Source organism: Triturus cristatus, chromosome 11 (assembly GCF_964204655.1).
Source record: "Triturus cristatus chromosome 11, aTriCri1.1, whole genome shotgun sequence".
Classification (NCBI taxonomy): Eukaryota; Metazoa; Chordata; class Amphibia; order Caudata; family Salamandridae; genus Triturus; species Triturus cristatus.
Window position 1 is genome coordinate 62,946,376 of NC_140594.1, and position 25,032 is coordinate 62,971,407.

Sequence of the window (25,032 nt, forward strand, 5' to 3'; positions counted from 1 at the left end):
AATCTTTAACTCTTTATTTGTTTAAAAAAAATCAACAAACTAGGACAAATCATTGTCGGAGTTTAGCTTGATACTAGCTTGTAAAGTCAGTCTAAAATCATCACATACTGAGTTTTATCAAGGATAGCAGAGGAAAACATGAATTGTGGATTAAATTAAATACCAGAAACTGACAAGGGGAGAGATGTTGACCCAGTGGTAAAAATATTTAATCACTGGATGGAAATGGCTATAAATTCTATAGCCCCCTTGAAAATGAGCAGAAGGTAGTGGAAAACTCCCTTAGCAGCCTCGTATAATGATGCTCTGAGATTAAAGAAACATAAAGGCGAGGTACTCTGTCGCAACGGTGATGGAGTACCCTCTCTGTCAAATTCAAGTTCAGCCTGCCTGATACAGGGCTGGGTAGACCAACAGTATCTCTGTGATGGAGCCCACTCCGGCACCATTGTCGACATACTCCTCCGACAGTCTGTCAGAGTGCAGGCCATTGGTGGTGCTCTACCCCTACGTCTGCTCAATTTAGAGTGGGCCGTTGGAAGGCTTTTTTCCTGTTTGTAATCACCATGTAAAACTGGCGGTCAGGCACAGCAAAATAAAATAAATGATTCCCACACCAGAATTTGCTTCGGGAATTTGTTTTTGAAAAATTTTCAACTTTGAAAAGTTTGATGTAAGTGTCCATCACCAATGACGGATGCACACATAATGGCTTTGTATGAACTGCTATGTAGGGGTGGGCGATAAATTCCACTCCACCGGCAGAGTTCACTGAGTTTTGCCCACTCCGTGTTACACTTGTAACATGGAGTTCCGGCAGAATTCAAAATGCTAAATGTGCAAATAAAGAATTTTATAAAATTCTCACTGAATTTCATAAATCAAATTGCCTAGAAGGAGCTCATCCTAACTCAAGATTTCACAGACAAACTGGCAATTCATTACACAACCAAAGCAGACACGTTGTACTCCTATTTAAAACAAAGTAAAAACACCAGCACCGACCTGTTCCCAAAAAGCACTCCAAGAGTATGCAAACCCAGCGTCTCCATTCCTTCGAACAAATATCACACAATGAATTTATGGACCTGGTCAAAGCAATCAAGCCTGCCGGAAGCCCTTCTTACCCGTGTCCACCACAAACCTTCAAGAAAATTATTCTAACTACCTCTGCTGCCACACCAGTAAGAAGAATCATCAATAATTCCTTAACTACCGGAATATTTCCAGAAGAACTCAAAACGTCATACATATGCCCATTACTAAAGAAAACAAACCTGTACCCGTTTAACCCCAACAACTACAGACCGATTACAAATGGACCTTTCATGGGTAAACTGATTGAAAGAGCAGTATTTGCCCAGATGTCACAATTCATTAAAGATAATTCCATACTTTCAGACTTCCAGACAGGATTCTGTCAAGGAAGAGGCAAAGAATCTGCCTTCGTCGCCATCTTGGTTGACCTTAAGAACACAGTTGACTGGAACAGGTTTGCTGCACTACTTCTCTTAGAGCTCTCAGCTGCCTTTGACACTGTTGACCATGATACTCTAATACAAAGACTCTACGAAGCCAGCATAGACGGGACTGTTCTCGACTGGATCACATCCTACCTTCACAACAGAACTAATGCCATCCATACCCCACCTTTCTCATCCAAACCGTATTTCACAAAAGCAGGGGTCCCTCAATGCAATATTGTCTCACCCATGCTTTTCAACATTTACAAGAAGTCATTACTGGCACCAATCAATTTAACCTCACATGCTATAACTGAGCAGATGACACACAAATACTCCTTAAACTTGAAAGTCCCAAAAACATTGGAAACTCACATTTTCAGTTGTCTCAGAGCCGTGGATCCGTGGATGACGTGGAGCCACCTCAAATTGAATGCTTCCAAAACGGAAATACTCACAAGTGGCAATTGGAAAAATTATCTGGTAACACTACCTAAAGTATCTAAGAAACTGAGAAACCTCGGAATGACCATGGGCTCCAAGCTATCAATGAAAGCACAAGTGGACAAACTAGCATATCAAGCTTTGTTAATGTAAAAACTCTGTGACGCATCTTCCCCCACCTGGGATTTCCACACAATAACTAGGTTACTATATCTCTTGTTCTGTCTAAACTTGATTACACCAATAGCCTCTACCACGGATCATCTTTAACAACTATGAAAAGTCCACAACGGATTCAGAACTCTGCTGCCAGACTATCTTACATATAAAACCGCAAGCACTCATTTCATCTGCCTTCAAAGTCCTAAATTTGTCACTGGTTGCCAGAAGATCCACATTCAAGCTGCTTTGTATCACTCACAAAGTGATGCATGGAACAGCACCTCTCTTCATCAGGAATAAAATCACAAAATACATTCAACAAAGGAACCTCCACTCCAGATTGGCACCTTTCCTCGATATCCCAATATACAAGAAAAAAAACACAAAGGTGGCACATCCTTTTCTGTTCATGCAGCCAAACTATGGAACCTTTTACCCCCAAACAGAAGATCCACGGATAACTACCTTATCTTCAGAAGACTGCTCAAGAATTAGCTATTCCCCACATAAGCACCATACTCAAACATAAATATACAGCCTATCCCTCTGTATATAAGCTTTTTTGGACTATAGATATGTACCTACAGATGTGTATTGCTTTGTATAACCATCTATAATAATTATGTTTATAAATATATAGATATTTGTTAGTTCTACTTAACAATTGTACATATTACGTATGGTCATATTATTATATGTTTAACATGCATATAGGTGACTGCATGAATATTTAAATCTTTTATCATAACTATTTATCAAAAATTGCTTCACTGTTGAATTACAAAAAAATATATAAAAACAAATAAATTAACTTAAAGTAGCATCACTTGAAAGTCTGGGTTTATTAAATACAACTTAATTCTGCAAATATTACCTTTCTTATAAATATATAATTTCCATGTACTTATGTATTGTTATATTTATTACTTTACTTCTAATTCAGCATCTCCAGTGCACTCCCCATATATATTACTCTATACCTCTCTCAACATATCTTCTACCTCCAGTCTGTCTCATCCCAAACCTCATTCTACTACACTCTGCAATGCACTACCCCATTTCTCGCCCTATACCTCTATCTATATATCATATACCTCCATTCTCTGACTCATTCCTAACCCCATTCTACTTCTATGATCCACAAAATAAACCTTTCTAGACTCTTCCCTCCTCTGCCCCTCCTTGCATCATCTCATACTTCTTTTACTATCCAGATATCCCAAACAAGCCTTTCTAAACTTTTTCATCTGACTCTCCCCGCTTCACCCCCCCTTTTACTCATCCTAAGCCTCATCCTATTGCTATGTGCTAAAAAAAAACACTTTCTAGACCCTTCCCTCTTCTATCCTTCTTCTACCCTTTTTAATCTATCTAACAGTCTAGTATGTTCACCGCTCAAATTAATTTAAAATTTCCCTATACTAATTCTCCACCAATCCTGTGGGTTCCGAAGAAGAGTGCTCCCTGCCAAAAAGCACTTCATCAGGGGTAACAAGCGCTATATAAACAGAAACCCTTTCCTATTCTACCCTTCCACTATCCTTTTTCAATAAAATAACAAACTCACATGTCCACCGCTGAAAGTAATTTAATATCTCCCTATACTAATTCACCACTAATCCTTTGTGGATTCCGGAGTAGCGTGCTACTCGCTGAAAAAGCACTTCAATGCCTCATCAGGGGTAGTAAGCGCTATATAAATGCAATTACATTTGCAATAGTTCAGCCTCTTTTGTCTTCTGCCTCCCTCAGGTGAGAGACAGCTCCAGCCATGGTAGACCAGCCTCATTTCTTTCTGCCTCCTCAGGTGAGAGACCACTCTAGTCACAGCAGGTTGGCCTATCCTATCCCCTGCCTCCCTCAGGTGAGAGACTGCTCTAGTCACAGCAGGTTGGCGTCTCTTTCCCCTGGCTCCCTCGGGTGAGAGACAGCTCCAGTCACAGCAGGTCGGCCTCTCTTTTCCCTGGCTCCCTCCGGTGAGAGACAGCTCCAGTCACAGCAGGTCGGCCTCTCTCCTCCCCACCTTCATCACGTGAGAGACAGTTCCAGTCACAGCAGGTCGGCCTTTCTTTCTCCTGCCTCCCTCAGGTGGGAGACAGCTCAAACCATAGCAGACCAACCTCTCTTCAATCTGCTTTCCTCAGGTGAGAGACAGCTCCGATAATAGCTGGATGGCCTTTCTGCCCCTTGCCTCCCTCGTGTGAGACACAGCTCCAGTCAGAGTAAGTCAGCCTTTCTTCTCCCTGCCCCACTTAGGTGAGAGACAGCTCCAATCACAGCAGGGCAGCCTCTCTTCTCCCCACCTCCCTCAGGTGACAGACAGCCCCAGCCTCTCTTCCCTCTGCCTCCCTCAGGGGAGAGATAGCTCCAGAGACAGCAGGTCAGCCTCTCTTCTTCCTGCCTCCCTCAGGTGAGAGACCGTTGCAGTCACAGCAGGTTAGCCTCTCTTTCTCCTGCCTCCCTCGGGTGAGAGACAGCTCCAGTCACTGCAGGATGGCCTCTCTTCTCCCTGCCTCCCTCAGGTTAGAGACAGTTTCAGTCACTGCAGGAGGGCCTCTCTTCTGCCTGCCTCCCTCAGGTGAGAGACAGCTCCAGTCATGACAGATTACCCTTCTTTCTGCCTGCCTCTCACATGTGAGAGACAGGTCCAGTCATAGCAGGGCCCCCTCTCTTCCTCCCTCAGGTGAGAGACAGCTCCAGTCATAGCAGACCAACCTCTCTTCTACCCACTTCCCTCAGGTGAGAGACAGCTCCAGTCATAGCAGACCAACCTCTCTTCTACCCACTTCCCTCAGGTGAGAGACAGCTCCAGTCATAGCAGACCAACCTCTCTTCTACCCACTTCCCTCAGGTGAGAGACAGCTCCAGTCACAGCAGGATGGCCTCTCTTCTGCCTGCCTCCCTCAGGTGAGAGACCGATCCAGTCACTGCATGATGGCCTGTCTTCTCCCTGCCTTCCTCAGGTGAGAGACAGCTCCAGTCATGACAGATTACCCTTCTTTCTCCCTGCCTCCCACATGTGAGAGACAGGTCCAGTCATAGCAGGGCCCCCTCTATTTCTCCCTCAGGCGAGAGACAGCTCCAGTCATAGGCCTGTCTCTCTTCTTCCCACCTACCTCAGGTGAGAGACACCTCCAGTCCTAGCAGGCCAATCTGTCTTCCCCATGCCTTCCTCAGGTGCTCCGGTAATAACAGGCCAGCCTCTCCCCCTCCTGCCTCCCTCGGGTGAGAGACACCTCCGGTTATAGCAGGTCAGCCTCTCTTTATCCTGAGTCCCTCGGGTGAAAGACATCTCCCAACATAGTAGGTCGGCCTCTCTTCTCCATGCCTCCCCCAGGTGAGAGACAGCTCCAGCTTATCTTCTCCCTGCCTTCCTCAGGTGAGAGGCATCTTCAGTCATAGCAGGTCAGACTTTCTTCTGCCCGCCTCCCTCAGGTAAGAGACAGCCCTAATCACAGCAGGTCAGACTTTCTTCTCTCCGCCTCCTTCAGGTAAGAGACAGCCCCAGTCACAGCAGGATGGCCTCTCTTCTCTCCACCTCCCTCAGGTCAGAGACAGCTCCAGTAATAGCAGGCCGTCCGGCCTTTATTTTCCATGCCTTCCTCACGTGACAAACAGCTCCGGTAATATCAGGTCAGCCTCTTTCCCCCCTGCTTGCTTCAGGTGAGAGACAGCTCCAGTCATATCAGGTCAGCATTTCTTCATCCTACCTTCATCAGGTTAGAGAAAGCTCCCGACATACAAGTCGGCCTCTTTTCTCCCAGCCTCCCACAAGTGAGAGACAGCTCCAGCTTCTCTTCTCCCTTTCATCAGGTGAGAGACAGCTCCAGTGATAGCAGGTCAGCCTGTCTTCTCTCCGCCTCCGTCAGGTAAGTGACAGCTCCGATCACAGTGTAGTGTAGTTCCTATTTCCCTTATAGGCTCTGAATAATATACACTATAGTTCTGTGCATAGGACTGAGGTCAGTATGCTCTTATTGAGTATATTAAACTTAATTACTTGTGTGCCAGCTAACTCGGAGGTCACTAGAAACTTCTCGAATGAACAAGAAGGGATTAGTTCCTGACAACTGCATAAACATGACAACTTTGTTTCCTTTCAGAATCGGAACGTGTCTCAGAATCTTGAAAACAATAGATAACAGTTTCACTCAGTCAATCGTGCATGCTTAGTTTCTTCAGAGTTACACAGAAAATAGGAATACGGGCGTTTCAATAAAAAAGGATTTATTGAACAGTCTTAGTTCTCGTGTAAGAGATATGAGCTGTCGCGATCATTAGACAGTAAGCAGGATATAATATGAACAGCGTCAGCAGTAAGAAGAAGTAAAACTGCAACAGCATTGTCTTTTAGCTATGACCTATATCTATATACAACAGTAAATAAATAATATCCCTCTAGACCTCTATTTCTTTTCATATGGCTTGTGAAAAGCTCAAACATCGGGCGCAGGAAAACACTCAACTGCAAACAAAACCATTTCATTCTTTTTTTCACATTTTTATTTTATTTGTATCATTTTTAAGACATTCATCTAATATATTTCTTTTTTTGCAATTTATATCATTTAAAGCATTTATCAATGGTTACATATAACATCGTAACAAATACATAACATTTTTTTTTAAATACAAGTCTTTTTCCTAAAAGGACAGAATAAATACAACAATATTACTAAAAAAAAAAATTATTTTCCTTGTCAATGAAGTACAACAAAGAAATAGTCACAATAGATGGAAAAAAACAAACTCACCATCCCCCAAATTCATACACACCTCTTCTCATACCACATGCACTTCTCTTGCACTCAATACTGACATACCATCTGCCCCATACCCATGATACAATGATACAAATAAAATAAAAATGTGAAAAAAAGAATGAAGGTAGGGGCAGAGGCTATCAGCAATACTACCAAACATCATCCCCTTTTTTAGGGAGAGGCCGAGGTCAAAACAGAATCTGTTATACCAAGTCAGACAGGAGAGGGTACCAACAGATGGACCCTCCACCTCCTCAAATGTATATGAGGACCAGGAACCATCAGAACTGGAAAACCTAAACAAAAAGGGTAAGACAGACACTATACCAATTTTTAATTTGTCGACACATAATATCAGTCAAGATGAAACAGCCATTCTAAGCAGAGGGTTGTCTTTTGTACCCAATACTTATTGTAACAAATTTAAGCTTACTCAAGATATCTTTTCCTTCTTCAGGAAAATTCACTTGAAAAAATTCTTCTCTAATCGAGAAGTAGCAGAAGAAGAAGAGAATCTCTCTGGATGTAAGCCTAGATCTATTTTTACTCCCACTTTGGATATGGTGGGCCCTGAAGTGGCCATATTTGAGAAATCTGTTTTAAATTAAATAAACAAAGTAACAAAATATATTTACAACAGTAAACCTAATGTATCGGCTACAGAAAGAATAGCGCTCCAGAAACTCCAAAATACCCCTAACTTGACTATAAAACCTTGTGACAAAGGAGGGGGTATAGTTTTAATGGACACTGCAAAATATGATGAGAAAGTGAATCAAATGTTGTCAGTAGTGGAGCACTATAGACCTATCAGACCAGGGGAGATTACAAAATTGCAGGAACAAATTGATAAAGTTACAAAAAAGGCATATGATGATCACTATATTTGTGAGAAAGAATATCAGTTTTTAAATAAAGACAATACAGTAATTCCGGCACGTTATGGTGTGCCAAAAACACATAAAGATATTCACAATCCTCCATTACGACCAATAGTATCCATTAATTCCTCCACTAAACCATTGTCTAAATATATTCATACGTTCCTGTGTCCCTTAACTACTAAATATAAATCATACATCAGAGACACAGGAGATATTATCAAGAAATTAGAGCATGCTCCACATGATTCCAATTGTGAAATCTTAGTAACATTGGATATCGAAGCACTATATACCAACATCCCACAACAACAAGCTATAGAAGCGGTGAGAGCACTTCTAGACAGAACACCTGGAGAAAGACCAGATGTGGTTATAGTGGAATGTTTGGAAATAGTATTAAAGAACAACTACTTCGATTTCAAAGGGAAGCTATATCATCAAGTTAAAGGGACCAGTATGGGGGCATCTTGTGCCCCAAGTGTGGCCAACATATATATGGGTGAATATGAATTGAAACACATGTTTAATTAAATGGCCTCATTTTATGAGAATGTTCTTAGATGGCACAGATTCATTGACGATATCTTCTTTATTTGGCGAGGTGATGATAGTACTCTTTCAATGTTTATTCATTGGCATAATGCTAGTGATCCTAATCTAAAATTTACATGTCACAAGAGTACCACATCAGTGGAATTTTTGGATATAATCATCAAAGGAGAAATAGGAGAAATTTCTGTGATTTTTTTCAGAAAACCTACATCCAAGAACACTATCTTATCACATGATAGTTATCACCCCAATTGCCAAAAAGACTCCATTCCCTTTGGAGAATTCTTAAGAATTAGACGCAATTGTTCCACTCTCAAGGACTACGATGCCAATGGAGAAGAGCTCAAACAAAGATTACTACAGCGAGGATACCCGAAAAGGCTGATTGGGACAGCCTACAAAAGGGCACGTTATTACAACCGTGACGCTTTGTTGGCAGGTAGTACACGTCCCAAAAATGACAGAATGGTGTGTGTCATCAATCATTCCTCATTGAATTTAAAAATCAAAAAGATTTTAGACAAAAATTGGCACATTTTAAATACATATGAAGAGCAGGCTACCATCCAGAAACCTATTGTTGCATATCGCAGAAATACAAACCTCAAAGACAGTCTAGTTCACACTAGGGAGAGACAAAACAACCTCAACAAACAAACTACTATCACAGGACCTCCCATCTTGGGGAACCATAGATGTGGAACATGTATTGCGTGTGACAGCGCGATTGTTACCCAAGAATGGGAATATCATGGGAAGAAAGGCAGACTAAGGGATTTCACAAATTGCAGAAGCTACAATCTTGTCTATCTTATCTTATGTCCCTGGTCTCTGGGATATGTAGGAGAAACAGGCAGCGAGTTCAGAACTCGGTACAGTGAACACAGATCGGCAATTAAAACACGTAAAACATTGTGCCCCATGGTCCAACACTGTATTGAAGCAAAACAGAACGCAAGGGAACTTAGGTGGCTTATCTTGGAGAAGGTAAGAGACAGATTAGGTAAAAATATAAATGATGTTCGCAAATGCCGTGAAACTTACTGGATTTACACCCTGGATACGGTTAAGAACGGCCTAAATGAAGAAATCATTTGGCACACAGGATGATACATGAGACTCATTTTAGATCAGGAGTTCATATATCTTTGGTCAATGAATAACTACCTTTACAAACATTGTAAGCTACGTATAAAATTCGTTGCATACTGTGCCTATACCGTACATATCAAATATGGTATACCAAGAGGATTCATAGAGATCATTAATATCCCCTGCTCATCTGCATTGGGATCTCTTTACTTCCTCCTTTCTTTTTATTGAAATATATGTAACAGCAGAGCCGGTTAGGCATAGACATTCATTATTTTTTGGGGTAGTCATCTTTTATTTTAAAGTCGACATAGTGGCAAACATATTATAAATAGACTCTAAGAATAATATCGAATCGGGCAATCTCTACATCTGCCACGCGCCGGAATATGGTAGCATTGCATATATATTGCATTAAGAACTAACAATTCTGTCCATGTAAATACAGTTTTTTATATTGTGGAGGCGATAGTTAATTTGTGTTGTATATACCAGTTCTTTTAGCTTTAATAAGTATTGTCTGTGGGTAGTGTAGGAATGTACAAATTTCATCGTATAAACATCCACAATATTGTTCTTTATAGAAACATAATTTTTGAGTCAAGCCACCTATTTCTGACCCCACATTCTATGAATGTCGCCAAAGCACATGATGCACTTATTACTTATAGGATTAGACCTAATGATCTCTGCCGCTACCGCATCTACCACCTTAAGATGGCGCTGGATTCTTCATATTTGATTTGATTTGACAAATTACTCTACTTAGTACCTTCCTGATAGCTTATGCATATCGCCACAATACATGATATATTTATTATTTTTAAGATTGGATATATTCGACTTGACAAATTATGTTGTAGAGTAATCTGCTGACAGTTTATATTTGTCGCTACAGTACCTTACACACCACTACAATATGGCGCTGGATTTCGCACATCCTATTTGACAAACTACCAACGCGCGGTCGCACCAACGCGCGGTCGCACTATGTATAACGTCATGATTAGTCGCCAATATTCGTCATCTGTAGAGGATCCAATGGTCTCTGGGATTAAGGATATAAAAGCGGTTAAGTAACCGCCGCAAATCTACAGAACTTTGACGCTATGGAGAGAAACCGAAGACGTTGATTGATTGACAGCGGTACGTAGGAGTGAGAATTCCTCATGGGCATGTTGAGTGCTTGTTGGTAAGGGAGCTACGAATGCTAGCTAGATTAGTCATTACCGAGTGAGAATAAGCTCTCCTAAGTGGTATTGTGGAAATATGGATTTTTATGATCAGTTATGTCCCCTATCTTGGACCCCAACGGTTTCATGTATAAATCATAAGTACATGTATGTTTCCTCCAGTTCCAGTTATGAAGACGCAAACACATGTGCGTCCACCGCCAACATGTCCTCTTTCAGATCCGCCATGAATGGGCCGGATATTCTATTTCTAAGTATGAAAGGCCACCGGCTTTATATGGTTTATTTATTCCATTTCACAGTCCAGGCGAGTAGGCCCTGATTCTGCCATCAAGCCTTTTCCTGCCTTCTGCCTCTGAAAGCTCCAGTCTGAGCTCGCATCTGTACCCATGAACTTTGTCCTACTCTTTGCGCGGCTAACGGTGCCTGACTCGATTTGTCTGCTTGCCAAAAACTGTATTTCACCTTCAAGATTATCTGCTCTGCTCCGCTCTTCACCCAATGCATTCCTGTCTAGTAGTTTAAGTAAACATTCTTTCAGCTACCGAGCAAAAGGCCCGGCTTCTCTGTCTTTATGCAAGTAATTCATAGCCCTGTTACTGTGGAAGATTTCTGTCCTCGCATCTAGTGTAGACACTTAGACGCTTGTACACGCACTAACAGTCAGTATAGTCAGTATAGTCAGTATAGAATAAGATTCTATCCTAAGAGACCTTTCTTTTTGGATAACACAGTTCTTTAAACATAGGATGTTAGATATGATTTGGGATTAGGTTGACATAACCCCAGACTTCTGTCTCCACATGCAGAGCTAAATGTCAAGTCCGCTTCACCCCCTAGTTCCACGTCAATCACACGTCATGCTGCTGCGCGCGCATCTCTGCCAAGTATTTCTGCTGACATTGCGAAATTCTTTCATGGAACCACCCATTTATGACATCATATCCAATGACGTTCTTTAAGTTACACCCAGTTACACCCATTTTAGTTACGTATGTATGTTCTTATCTTTGTTATCAACTGTTACGCCTCCTGCATCTGTTTCACTGTAATACCTATTGTATAAAAATGATTACTTGTCAATAAAGTTGGTCCTTCACTTCCTGAACCTTCGTGGTGATGGAATATGGAGTCCTCAATTCGAATTGATTTTGGAATAAAGCCCGTTCCGAACCTCTAATACCACGGATTCTGCCTCTTATTTTACTGAGCTATTATTATAGATATTCCGCATCAAATTAAGTTCCGGTAATTAAATTATTTACCACATAAATGGCGCCCGAACAGGGACACTTTCTCATCTCACGCGCCGGCGGTGCGTTGCAGGCCCGGTCTCCTGTCACAGCTGGACGGACAACAACGCGTACCCACAGGATTTCCTGTATCTCCCTCCTGCCGAGCGGGGGTAACTGAGGCTGCGATCAACACCCAGACGAGGCGGTGAGAAGTGCGAAGTATCCCGACCAGAGCCTAGCTGAGAGAGCAAGATCCGAGGTATACAGAGGCCCACCAGGTTCCGAAGTTCCGAAGTTTCGAGTCGAGCCCAGTCCAGTCAAGTCCGAGTCCAGTTCAGTTCAGTTCCGAGGCCTTTCGTTCCGAGCTACCCGGTGAGTACCATTGTCGGGGAGGCGTTCTGACGTGCACATAGGTTGTGCCGGTCAAGACGGGTTTGGGTACACAAATCCGGTCTGCACTGTTTCAGCAGTGTATCTGTACTGTTTAGCAGTATATCAAGTATGTCTAGTATATAATTCAGAATTACCTAGTTAGTGCCGAGTATTATGCTTAGTAACTAGACCCCTAAATGGCCATCATTGTTGTTCATCAAATGTTAAATGTCAAATGTTTTAAATACGTTCTGCATATTGTGGTGTGAATGACTGTTCATTATTGTGTTTTGTTGTATTAAACGTGTTCAGAATTAGGTATCAGATCAGATCAGTTCTCAAAAATGCCGCTCTTTTCGAAATTAAGACAGATAAAAACTAGAAAAGGGGTACTCGAAGAAGCTGTTCCCATTCCTCCTAGGGACACTCCAGGGTATTTCATGAACCTTCGTGGTGATGGAATATGGAGTCCTCAATTCGAATTGATTTTGGAATAAAGCCCGTTCCGAACCTCTAATACCACGGATTCTGCCTCTTATTTTACTGAGCTATTATTATAGATATTCCGCATCAAATTAAGTTCCGGTAATTAAATTATTTACCACAGTATGACGGGATGGCATGATGCGTGTCACTTTCACTAATGATTTTTCTGTGTTCAGAATAGTATGCCAGTAGGATCGATTGTTTACCGGGAGGGTAATTTAGTTACGAGGAGGGAAAAGGGACTCCAGGCCTCCCGCATAGGACTTTCTGGAACAGAGGTACATGACGGGATGGCTTGGTGTTCGGTATCTTTTGCGTATGACTTTCTTGAGTTTAGAATAATTTGCCCGAGGGTTGTCCGCCTACCAGGAGGGCATTTCAACCTTGAGGAGGGATTTTAGTCCAATATATGTACACATCCTCAATTAGCAATAGCATTCACTATTCCCGTACAGGATCTCAGAGTATCATTCAGTAGCTTAGAACGCACTGTGGTACAAGACATTTTAACAAAATATCTCTGTAGGGCTAACATCACTGTAGTGCATTCGTACAGGATATATGGTTAATCTTCCCTTTTTCTGCCTCTTTTTCAGTTAAATCAGCCAAGAAGAACATTCTGGACATCTTTATGGTCGCTTTTGCTCATTAAATGTATTAAAGAAAACACATGCATTTCAGCAATACCTCTTTCATTAGGTATGTCTATATGAGTTTTCGAGACACCAGATTTGTATTCTGGTAGATTATCGAGAAGATCAGCAGTAATTCTGACGGCCTGCTTACTATTTCTTCCTTTGAACATAGATGGAATAATCATATTTATTATATATCAAACTGGGTCCACCATATTGGAAACAAACATCATATATGAACGCTACAAACCGTTTAGTGGATGTTGGTCAGATTATGGATAATTACATTAAAGGAGAAAGAGATTTATTGCAGATAAATCCGATCGCAATATAGTATAAGATTGGGTCTTTATTTGTGACCCTGCGTTTTTCATTCTTCTTTTCTCTGTTTTGTTGAACACTATTTGTATTATATATGTCTTTGATTATTATGGGGAGTTTTTAATTGAAGCATATGTGTCTTTCCCCTTAATGCAGTAATATTGAAAGTGGACAAACTGCATCTGCTACCAGATGGTGGCAACACATCAATAACTACAGGCCCAGCAGCAGTAGTTGATACACATTAAGCACAAGGTAATTAGCCGCAGTTTTGTCACCAACCTTTTAAAAGTATGTTTTCGCTATGGGCCTATTTACTAGGCTCTGGACTTCCTGAGCCAACTAAACTTTTTTATCCAAAAACTGGCTCTAGACATTTGTCTTTTCTGACAAAACAGTGACATATATCCTTGTAAAAATGAATTCAGGAGGATAAATGGTACAATATGTCTCTTTGTTTTAAATTTGGGAAATGATAGGTTCTATCACAATGATTGGTGTCTTATTTGCTTCTCTATTGCATGTCACTGGTGAAGGTCTATCCATCTTATGAGAACGTCTTGGTAAGACACATTTGTTTAATATATATATAGACTAAGGAGAATAAATAATAATTCTCCTATGGGGTTTTTTGTAAACAATATTAAGTAATGTTTTACATTATCATTTCAGAGCGGAAAAAACTCTCGTATTTCCCCCTTCATCCTGCCCGGTATAAATTTATAAAATAGCAGGTCCTGAAGAAGACGGCAAGAAAAGGAATATAGGCCATCGAAACGTGTGTTGACCAAGGTTGTGTGTGACGCCCCATCACACAGTACAGCATTTGAGGGTTGAGCTTCTCACCCCGATGGTTTCAGCTGTGTATGCAGTCTGGGTATGGGGCAGATGGTATGTCTGTATTGAGTGCAAGAGATGTGCATGTGGTATGAGAAGAGGTGTGTATGAATTTGGGGGATGGTGAGTTTGATTTTTTCCATCTATTGTGACTATTTCTTTGTTGTACTTCATTGACAAGGAAAAGAATTTTTGTTTTTGAGTAATATTGTTTTATATATTCTGTCCTTTTAGGAAAAAGACTTGTATTTAAAAAAAAAAAAAATGTATTGGTTATTATGTTATATGTAACCATTGATAAACGCTATAAATGATATACATTGCAAAAAAAGAAATATATTAGATGAATGTCTTAAAAATGATACAAATAAAATACAAATGTGAAAAAAAGAATGAAATGGTTTTGTTTGCAGTTGAGTGTTTTCCTGCGCCCCATTTTTGTGCTTTTCACAAGCCATATGAAAAGAAATACAGGTCTAGAGGGATATTATTTATTTACTGTTGTTTTTTTCCCCCTGTTCCCTGACCTTGTAGTTATTTGCCTTGTAGGGGGTTGCCTTCATTTCTCTATATCTATACACATACACAGAAATACACAGGCCAAAAGTGGATACTCATCTGGTGCTTCTAAATGATTCTACCCCAGTGTACCTAACTTGAATGTAGTGCGAGGTGGGAAGTAGGTGCTGATTTAAGCTATAGTTGGTCTGAGCTTAAGTTAGTATATTATATGAGATGCCAAGAATTTCCTTAGATTCTAGTCAGCTCCATACCTTAGAATGAGAGAGGTGAGAATCTCTTTGCAGATCGCAAACTCTAACACCCCGCAAGGGGAGTTGGAACACTGGAAGCTGGAATCTCTGTGTGCAGAGAAGACAGCGTCTGTTCAGTGCGTCAGGCGGGGACTCGAACTCCTTCAGGACTTGCCGTGGCGAGCCGTATAGCCGAGGTGTGCCCTGTCATGGTTTGTCAGGGCAAGTGAAGGTATATTTATACCTGGAGGGTGTCTAGGAATGCTAGCATTGACGTAAAGTCGGGCAGAGGAAGACGTCATGAATGAACCCCTAAGGAATAGTAGTTCATGCATAATAGATACGTTCTTGGAGAAATCAATAAACCCAGCAGGGAAAATCCCAACGGCTTAAGGGTCTGGTTTCTAAGAACTCGTTGTGACATGGGATGGACGGATGTAGGTGACCATGCCTGTATTTGGATCTGCATGGCCAATGCCTAAATAAGGACTGGAATATTATGCCTAAATAAGGACCAGTCGAATTGTGCCTATATAAGGACATGATTCAATAGACCTATCTTAAGTGACACACAACAACAGCAGGTCAGACTTTCTTCTCTCCGTCTCTCTCCGGTAAGAGACAGCTCCAGTCACAGCAGCTCAACCTCTCTTCTCTCCACCTCCCTCAGGTCAGAGACAGCTCCAGTAATAGCAGGCCGGCCTTTATTTTCCATGCCTCCCTCAGGTGAGAGACAGCTCCAGTGATAGCAGGTCAGCCTGTTTCTTTCCCCGCCTCCCTCAGGTGAGAGACATCTCTGGTCATAGCAAGCCGGCCTTTCTTCTCCCTGCCTCCCTCAAGTGAGAGACAGCTCCAGTCACTGCAGGATGGCCTCTCTTCACCCTGCCTCTCACAGGTGAGAGACTGCTCCAGTCACAGGAGGTTGGTCTCTCTTCTTCCCACCTACCTGAAGTGAGAGCTAGCCACAGCCTCTCTTCTCCCTGCTTCCCTCAGGTGAGAGACAGCTCCAGTCAGAGCAGGTAAGCATCTTTCACTGCCTCCTTCCGGTGAGAGACAGCTCCTGCCTCTCTTCTTCCCTACCTCCCTCAAGTGAGAGACAGCTCAAGTCACTCCAGGTAAGCCTTCCTTCACCCCTCTTCCCCCCCCCCCCAAGTGAGAGACAGCTCCAGTCATAGCAGGCCAGCCTGTCTTCTCCCTGCCTCCTTCAGGCGAGCGACTGCTACAATCACAGCAGGTCAGCCTCCCTTCATCATGCTTCATTGAGGAGAGAGACCTCTCCAGTCAGAGCAGGTAGTCTCTCTTCTCCCTCTTTGGCTCAGTTAAGAGACAGCTCCAAGCACTCTTCTCCCGCCTCCCTCAGGTGAGAAACAGCTCCATCCCCTCTTTTCCACGTCTTCCTCAGGCATGAGACAGCTCCAGTCATAGCAGGTCAGCCTCTCTTCTTCCTGCATCTCTCATGTTAGGGACAGCTCCAGCCTCTCTTCTCTCTGCCTCCCTCAGGTGATAGACAGCTCCAGCCTATCTTCTGCATGCCTCTGTCAGGAGAGACAGCTCCAGTCATAGCAGGTCAGCCTCTCTTCTTCCCACCTCCCTCAGGTGAGAGACGGCTCCAGTTACAATAGGTCAGTCTCTTTTCCCATACCTCGCTCAGGCATGAGACAGCTCCAGTCATAGCAGATCAGTCTCTCTTCTCCCTGTTTCCCTCGGGTGAGAGACAACTCCAGCCTTCCTTCTTCCCGCCTTTCTCAGGTGAGAGACAGCCCCAGCCTCTCTTTTCCCCACCTCTATCAGGTGAGAGACAGCCCCTTTCACAGTAGGGCAGCCGATCCTCTACCTGCCTCTCTGAGGTGAGATAGCAAACCCAACAAGATGATGGACGGGGTGCTGAAACATTTCAATCACTCACCTCCAGTCAAGAGATCTGGGTTTAATCCATCGCTCTTTTGCTCACTATGCCACCCCAGTTTGGACCGAGCCATATGCAAATCAGTCTTTTTTTTAAGACTATATTTTTCAGTTTTTCAAGACATTAAACCATGAGAAACATTGCATAAGAGACATCTGTTCCGTGTGTTCCGCCCCTACCCCACACCTGTTACATACATACATATGTTACATGATCATATCATCACAATTCCGATATCCACACTAGCAATTACATGTATCTTATTCCTGACTTGTGGTACGTGGAAGGGTTATTGTGTGTGGTGTTTCTTCTATGGTGCCTCCATTTTTACTGTTGTGTTTGTGTTACCTGTCTAGCCTGTTCCTCCTCATCGCTGTCTATTGTATGTACATAAGTCCTCAAAGGTTGCCAGATATCACGGGCCTGGATGTAGGCAGTTATAGAGTTGCATAGAGTTCACTGTTCATGTTGCAGTGCATCAGACTCTTGATCCATATATATCTGTCAGGCATACGCTTCTCCAGTATATAGCTAGCTCCCATTTCGTTAGTAGTGACGCTATGCCTACATACCGACGAACAGATCTGGGAATCTCCTGGACCTAGCCTAGTAGCACAGTCAGCGGGGAGGGTTCTACATGAACTTGAACCATGTGGGATATTCAGAAAAAAAGAGAAATCAACAGATGACCTCTCTACTGCACCTCACATACAGTTCAAAATAGTACAGTACGGTGCACTCCTCTTCCGGTACCAGCCGTTGTATGGTATTACTGCAAAGGCATACAGAATCTCGACAGAACAAAAAGAGGAATGGTGCACCCGTAAACAAATTAAATTAATGAGTCTTTAGGTCCATTAGACAAATTCCTGCTTTATTGAAATCCAATATTCAAAGTCATAAAATCCAATGAATAAAAGCATTCAACCAATAGACTAGTCAATTTGTTGCAAAACCTAGAACTACTTTCAATACAATTTCTGTGAGTGGATTGTTATTGAAATTTTTCCGTAGAAAACGATGGTGAAAAGTCTACCACTCTATCATGACGTGTTAATCCAATATGGCGGATTTTTCAAAATGGCTGCCCATTATTTGGGATATAGGGTATAACTGTTTATATGCCCATGTGTGGTATGATTTTATATGTTTATAGGGACAGGAAAGTCAAAAATAACATAAAAAATTGTTTTTGATGACCATAATATCAAATAATCGTGTAATATGTCAGATAGACAAAGTTTGTATAATTTTTTCGTTGACTTATATGACAAAGTGTGAAGGAACATATATATTACAATTGTCGTGTTTCGCGGCGCTTGCCGTTTCCCCCTCTAACGCACACACAGAAACGGCCGGGAGACTCACTTCCGGGCGGAGGTTGAGTCCCGGTCTAGTCTTCTGCCTATCGACGAAAGGTCACGGAAGCACTTCCGGGGGAAACGCTTAAACATCGTGTTTCCCGCCGGCTCCGTGCTTCGTATTCGATTAGATTTCCCCCTGAGACGCGAGGTGGTGTTCCGGAGCCGAGAGGTGGAAAAGCGAGCTGGTACGTTCTTCGCTGAAGAACTGCTGGTTGGCCTTCTTCCTCACGCTGGTGAACACGTCGAGGCACTACCCCTTCACAAACCCTTGAGCCCTTGTGACACCGGTGCTTTGAGGGGTTTGCCTGGGGTTCTTCCGCGCAGGAGCGCTTTTGATGATTTTGGTTTGCCGCGCAGGAGCGCTTTTGATGATTTTGGTTTTACCGCGCAGGAGCGCTTTTGTTATTTTGGTTTGCCGCGCAGGAGCGCTTTGAATGATTTTGGTTCTACCGCGCAGGAGTGCTTGAGGGTTAGTGCTTTACATTTGGGTTTTGTCGCATAACATTTCCAATTCCCATCGCACTGGTGCGCTGAATTGGTAAAGAGCTCCACAGCGCTGGAGCAGTGTTCAACATTACGTTTGTCTTCCAGGGATGCCATTGTTGAGTTTGGTCTTATTGGTTCTACAAAACGCGCAGGAGCGCGTTTCCTTTGATTAACTGTACAGCTTGCACAGGCGCACCTCACCTGGATTATACTTCGTTGGAGCTGCACTTACTTCGGTATCCCGTGGTCTGCCAATCACAGCAGGTCAGCCTCCCTTCATCATGCTTCATTGAGGTGAGAAACCTCTCCAGTCATAGCAGGTAGTCTCTCCTCTCCCTCTTTGGCTCAGTTAAGAGACAGCTCCAAGCACTCTTCTCCCGCCTCCCTCAGGTGAGAAACAGCTCCAGCCCCTCTTTTCCACGTCTTCCTCAGGCATGAGACAGCTCCAGTCATAGCAGGTCAGCCTCTCTTCTTCCTGCCTCTCTCATGTTAGGGACAGCTCCAGCCTCTCTTCTCTCTGCCTCCCTCAGGTGACAGACAGCTCCAGCCTATCTTCTGCCTGCCTCTGTCAGGAGAGACAGCTCCAGTCATAGCAGGTCAGCCTCTCTTCTTCCCGCCTCCCTCAGGTGAGAGACGGCTCCAGTTACAATAGGTCATCCTCTCTTTTCCCATGCCTTGCTCAGGCATGAGACAGCTCCAGTCATAGCAGATCAGTTTCTCTTCTCCCTGTTTCCCTCGGGTGAGAGACAACTCCAGCCTTCCTTCTTCCCGCCTTACTCAGGTGAGAGACAGCCCCAGCCTCTCTTTTCCTCACCTCTATCAGGTGAGAGACAGCCCCTTTCAAAGTAGGGCAGCCGATCCTCTACCTGCCTCTCTGAGGTGAGATAGCAAACCCAACAAGATGATGGACGGGGTGCTGAAACATTTCAATCACTCACCTCCAGTCGAGAGATCTGGGTTTAATCCATCGCTCTTTTGCTCACTATGCCACCCCAGTTTGGACCGAGCCATATGCAAATCAGTCTTTTTCTTAAAACTTTATTTTTCAGTTTTTCAAGACATTAAACCGTGAGAAACATTGCATAAGAGACATCTGTTCCGTGTGGTCCGCCCCTATGCCGCACCTGTTACATACATACATATGTTACATGATCATATCATCACAATTCCGATATCCACACTAGCAATTACATGTATCTTATTCCTGACGTGCGGTACGTGTAAGGGTTATTGTGTGTGCAGCCTGTTCCTCCTCATTGCTGTCTATTGTATGTACATAAGTCCTCAAAGGTTGCCAGATATCATGGGCCTGGATGTAGGCAGTTGTAGAGTTGCATAGAGTTCACTGTTTGTGTCGCAGTGCATCAGACTCTTGATCCATATATATCTGTCAGGCATACGCTTCTCCAGTATATAGCTAGCTCCATTTTCGTTACTAGTAACGCTATGGCTACATATCTACGAACAGATCTGGGGATCTCCTGGACGTAGCCTAGTAGCACAGTCAGTCGGGAGGGTTCTACATGAACTTGAACCATGTGGGATATTCAGAAAAAAAACAAAATCAACAGACGACCTCTCTACTGCACCTCACATACAGTTCAAAATAGTACAGCATGGTGCACTCCTCTTCCAATACCAGCCGTTGTAAGGTATTACTGCAAAGGCATACGGAATCTCGACAGAACAAAAAGAGGAATGGTGAACCCGTAAACAAATTAAAATAATGAGTCTTTAGGTCCATTAGACAAATTCCTGCTTTATTGAAATCCAATATTCAAAGTCATAAAATCCAATGAATAAAAGCATTCAACCAATAGACTAGTCAATTTGTTGCAAAACCTAGAACTAATTTCAATACAATTTCTGTGAGTGGATTGTTATTGAAATTTTTCCGTAGAAAACGATGGTGAAAAGTCTACCACTCTATCATGACGCGTTAATCCAATATGGCGGATTTTTCAAAATGGCTGCCCATTATTTGGGATATAGGGTATAACTGTTTATATGCCCATGTGTGGTATCATTTTATATGTTTATAGGGACAGGAAAGTCAAAAATAACATAAAAAATTGTTTCTGATGACTATAACATCAAATTGGGATTAATACAATAAACAACGATAATTATATGTTAATATGCCAAACATAGTTTTGACATTATTTTTTATTTACATTTTTTTAACATCATTTGAAAAGGATAAACAAATTTCAACTAGCTAATATAGCACTTCTCAATATGACACTGACAAATGAAAATTGTTAAAGAGATAAATTCAAACAGCACTCCTCAGTATAAGAATAGTATGATTTCAATCATCGTCCATGTCCACTTCCATGGAATTGCAACAGCTTATTCTTCGACAATCCGTGCACGCATCTGTGCACACTATTCCCTGTCTTTTGCATATACATTGCAGAGTCGCACATTGACTCTTGCTACAGCCACATTTCACAAATTTTAATAAATGATCTGGTGCTGGTGCTGGTGCTTGACTCATTCTAATGGGAGCCAATCTTCCATCTTTCACTTCAAATCCCCACTGTAATGGATCCATATGAATATCCATCCACTGCTGCACCTGATGATATACTCTGAGCGAATGAAATTTGCAGGCATCCTCTGTAGGAGGCAAGACTTCCGGTTTCATATGTATTGTTGATTTTGTTGCCTTTGAAGTGAAAGTTTGAAGTCTCATATCATGTAGTGTGCTGTCTCCTGTTATTCCTCCATACAACTCTATAATAGCATTAAGACCAGCATTTTCAATTTCTTCTGTTGATTTTTGTGAAGTTTGGAATACGGCAGCACTTTCTTTGAAGCTGCCTGATTTTCTTAGCAACTTTATGGAGTCACGTTTTCCTAATCCAAATGATTTGGAGGTGGTATCACATCCTAATACGGCGTGAGCAAATAAGATGTGAGAGCAGACGTCATTACCTAAAGCTTTTGATAATTTCCTAATATCATACACAGCTATGTTTTTGGAAGATTTCTTAGGTTCTGGGCAAAGGAAAATATCAAATTGGTTTTCTTGAAAATGATGAATGTGTAGTATGAGAAGATCGGTGTCCTTGCCAACAATGGCTGTAGGATGAGTTTTGGCCGACTCAATAGCCTCCAAAACGACCATGAAGTCTGCATCACTATGAGCTTGCTTTGTTTTACACCCAGCTTCTTGTAACTTTTGCGATAATTGATCAATGAAGGCTTGTTTATTTTCATTATTACTCAGAAATAATTGTTTCTGGATGGCGATGGAGGTAGAAGATATGAAATTTACTTTAGGTCCTACAATACCTCTGTTTCTTTTTAGATGGGCTTCTGATTTTGTAGAAAACGTATCTCCATATCCTTCGAATGCTATTATTGCCTGGCCATACTTTGTTAGCACATATCTCTCATAGGCACAAAGCAGCAAATGTCTGATTCGGACTCCAAGGAAGGCGATGTGGTAACCACCCACCATCAATGACGAACTGCATATGTTCGGGCATGTTAGCAATGGCTGGTACTTGCTCTTTAATATAATTGGCAAGCTGTGACTTCCCAGATTCCCCCATAAGTCCATGCTTATTGAATAAACTAGCTGGGTATGAGCAAAGCTCATAACGAAACACCTCCTGCAAATCCACGCCACTAGTCTGAGCACAAAGCAACAAGCGCTGAAACAATAGTTCAGGATCCATAACAAAGGTTTCTTCTTTCAATTTAACAGATTGAACTGATTTCATTACCTTCACCTGGTTGCTTTTTCTGAAAGAGAACTCAGAGACTCTTTTGTCCGTCATCTCATTAAGAATTCTATTTCCAATTTCTTCTGCAAGTTGAGGATTAACATCACTGCCATAAGTTACACCCATGAAAAGTACCATGGCCATCTATTGTAATAATATTGTGATCAATATTATCAGCTGCATATTGAACGAATTTCGGAGGACTTTCAGAAGGTTCCACAAGGACAGGTATAGTATTTCCTCTTTCTGCTGCAGCTGAACGTTCAAAACGAAGAACTTCTGAATAGGAGCTGCAGAATCCCATATGATTTACTGCTTCAACTACAAATCTCGAGCTTGTGTTGTCATGTAATTGAACTGCCAGCCCTAACTGCAATGGTGCAAATAAGACTCGTGGGCGCACAGCTTGCATAATTGCCTGTCCTATAGAAGCTACTTTTCTCTCTCTGTTGGTTTTATCAGTAACAAAAACTGATAATAAGAGCCTTAACGAATCAGGAATATAGCTCACATTATAGTCAACACTACTCATGTTTTCATTGGGTGGAAATGTTTATGGTTCTGCAGGGATGTCTTTAATATCATTTCTTATTATTTCAGCAGCTGCCATAAGGAGATTGTTTCGATCCTCTTCAACATCTTTATGGCTATGACTGTGGTACTCTTGCAATACATGAGCAGCTGTACTTTTAAAAGTAATGACATCAGCAGTCCCTGCAACTGTTCCTATGAAGATTTCATCTTCAAAATGCTCTCTGAGTTTTAGTTTCATATACTTCGAACTGTATGGTTCGCTATCTTCTGGCAGTAATTGTCGCATTTTATTAACAATTTCTTTAACAGTAGTTTGTTCTTCATCATTTGCCTCCATGTATTTAACTACTTGAAGAAAAGTTTCCTGGCTAACTGAGTCCTCTGGTCGACCTGAAGATATTGGAGGGTTATCAGTGAACTGCCCTGAAATTAATTCTCCAGTATAAAAATTGACGTAACACTATTTGTGGTAGCATGCATCTACAGCATGTAAATCAGACACATTTTGGATACGTCTCTTAACTTTGTCTGTCCATTCATCACTGCGTTCGTTGCATTTTTGTAAACCTGATGATTTGAATTCAACTGTTCGTGCATTAAACCACACATTTTTTTTCCTCTCCCTGAAGTATAAACTTAACTCAGTACCACAGTAAAAACAATTTTTTCTAAAATCAAACGGGGTTTCACACGACCGTAGAACACGAGAAGTTGTGGGATCTGATTCTTTCTCCTGGAACGGAGTTTTCAAGTTAACAAAATGCGCTCTACATTTCTTGTGAACTTTCTGCCCAACACAAATGTGAAACTTAGATATTTTTCTCTCCTGGCATGTTTTTTGAATTCCAGTCACTCCTCTTTCAGTGAGTACAGATACATCGTCATCTTCTTGAAACACCACATCACAAATGAAACACTTTTCTACGTCCATTTTCACTGTATCTCACAGCAACTCGCAAGAACCTGTAACACATAAATGAAACATTTTTGATTAACAAAAAAACAAACAATAACAACAAAGTTACAAAACTAAACACAAACAATAGCAAACTTTTTATTTCAAAAGTTAATTGTTGTCAGGTGCCCCACAAGACTTACCTCTGCTTGTGAAGCAATTCCGCAGAGACGACAAGAGCGCCCGCCCCTGTACCCACCTGACCCTTGTGGACAGTAGGACCCAGCAGGGATGAGATGGACGCAGGGAAAGGAGCCAGAAAGAAGGTAGTGGGTTGGTGTGCAGGGTATCTCGAAACTACCTGGAAACAGGAAAAGACCCAGATCAGTGAAAACCCTAATACCTACTTTACACAAACTCCGTAAAACACACACAGAAAATCTCCCTGTCCCTAACTCGGGAGACTCACCAGTGCTTGGCAGACCACGGGATACCGAAGTAAGTGCAGCTCCAACGAAGTATAATCCAGGTGAGGTGCACTTGTGCAAGCTGTACAGTTAATCAAAGGAAAAGCGCTCCTGCGCGTTTTGTAGAACCAAGAAGACCAAACTCAACAATGGCATCCCTGGAAGACAAACGTAATGTTGAACACTGCTCCAGCGCTGTGGAGCTCTTTACCAATTCAGCGCACCAGTGCGATGGAAATTGGAAATGTTATGCGACAAAACCCAAATGTAAAGCACTAACCCCCAAGCGCTCCTGCGCGGTAGAACCAAAATCATTCAAAGCGCTCCTGCGCGGCAAACCAAAATAACAAAAGCGCTCCTGCGCGGTAAAACCAAAATCATCAAAAGCGCTCCTGCGCGGCAAAACCAAAATCATCAAAAGCGCTCCTGCGCGGCAAACCAAAATCATCCAA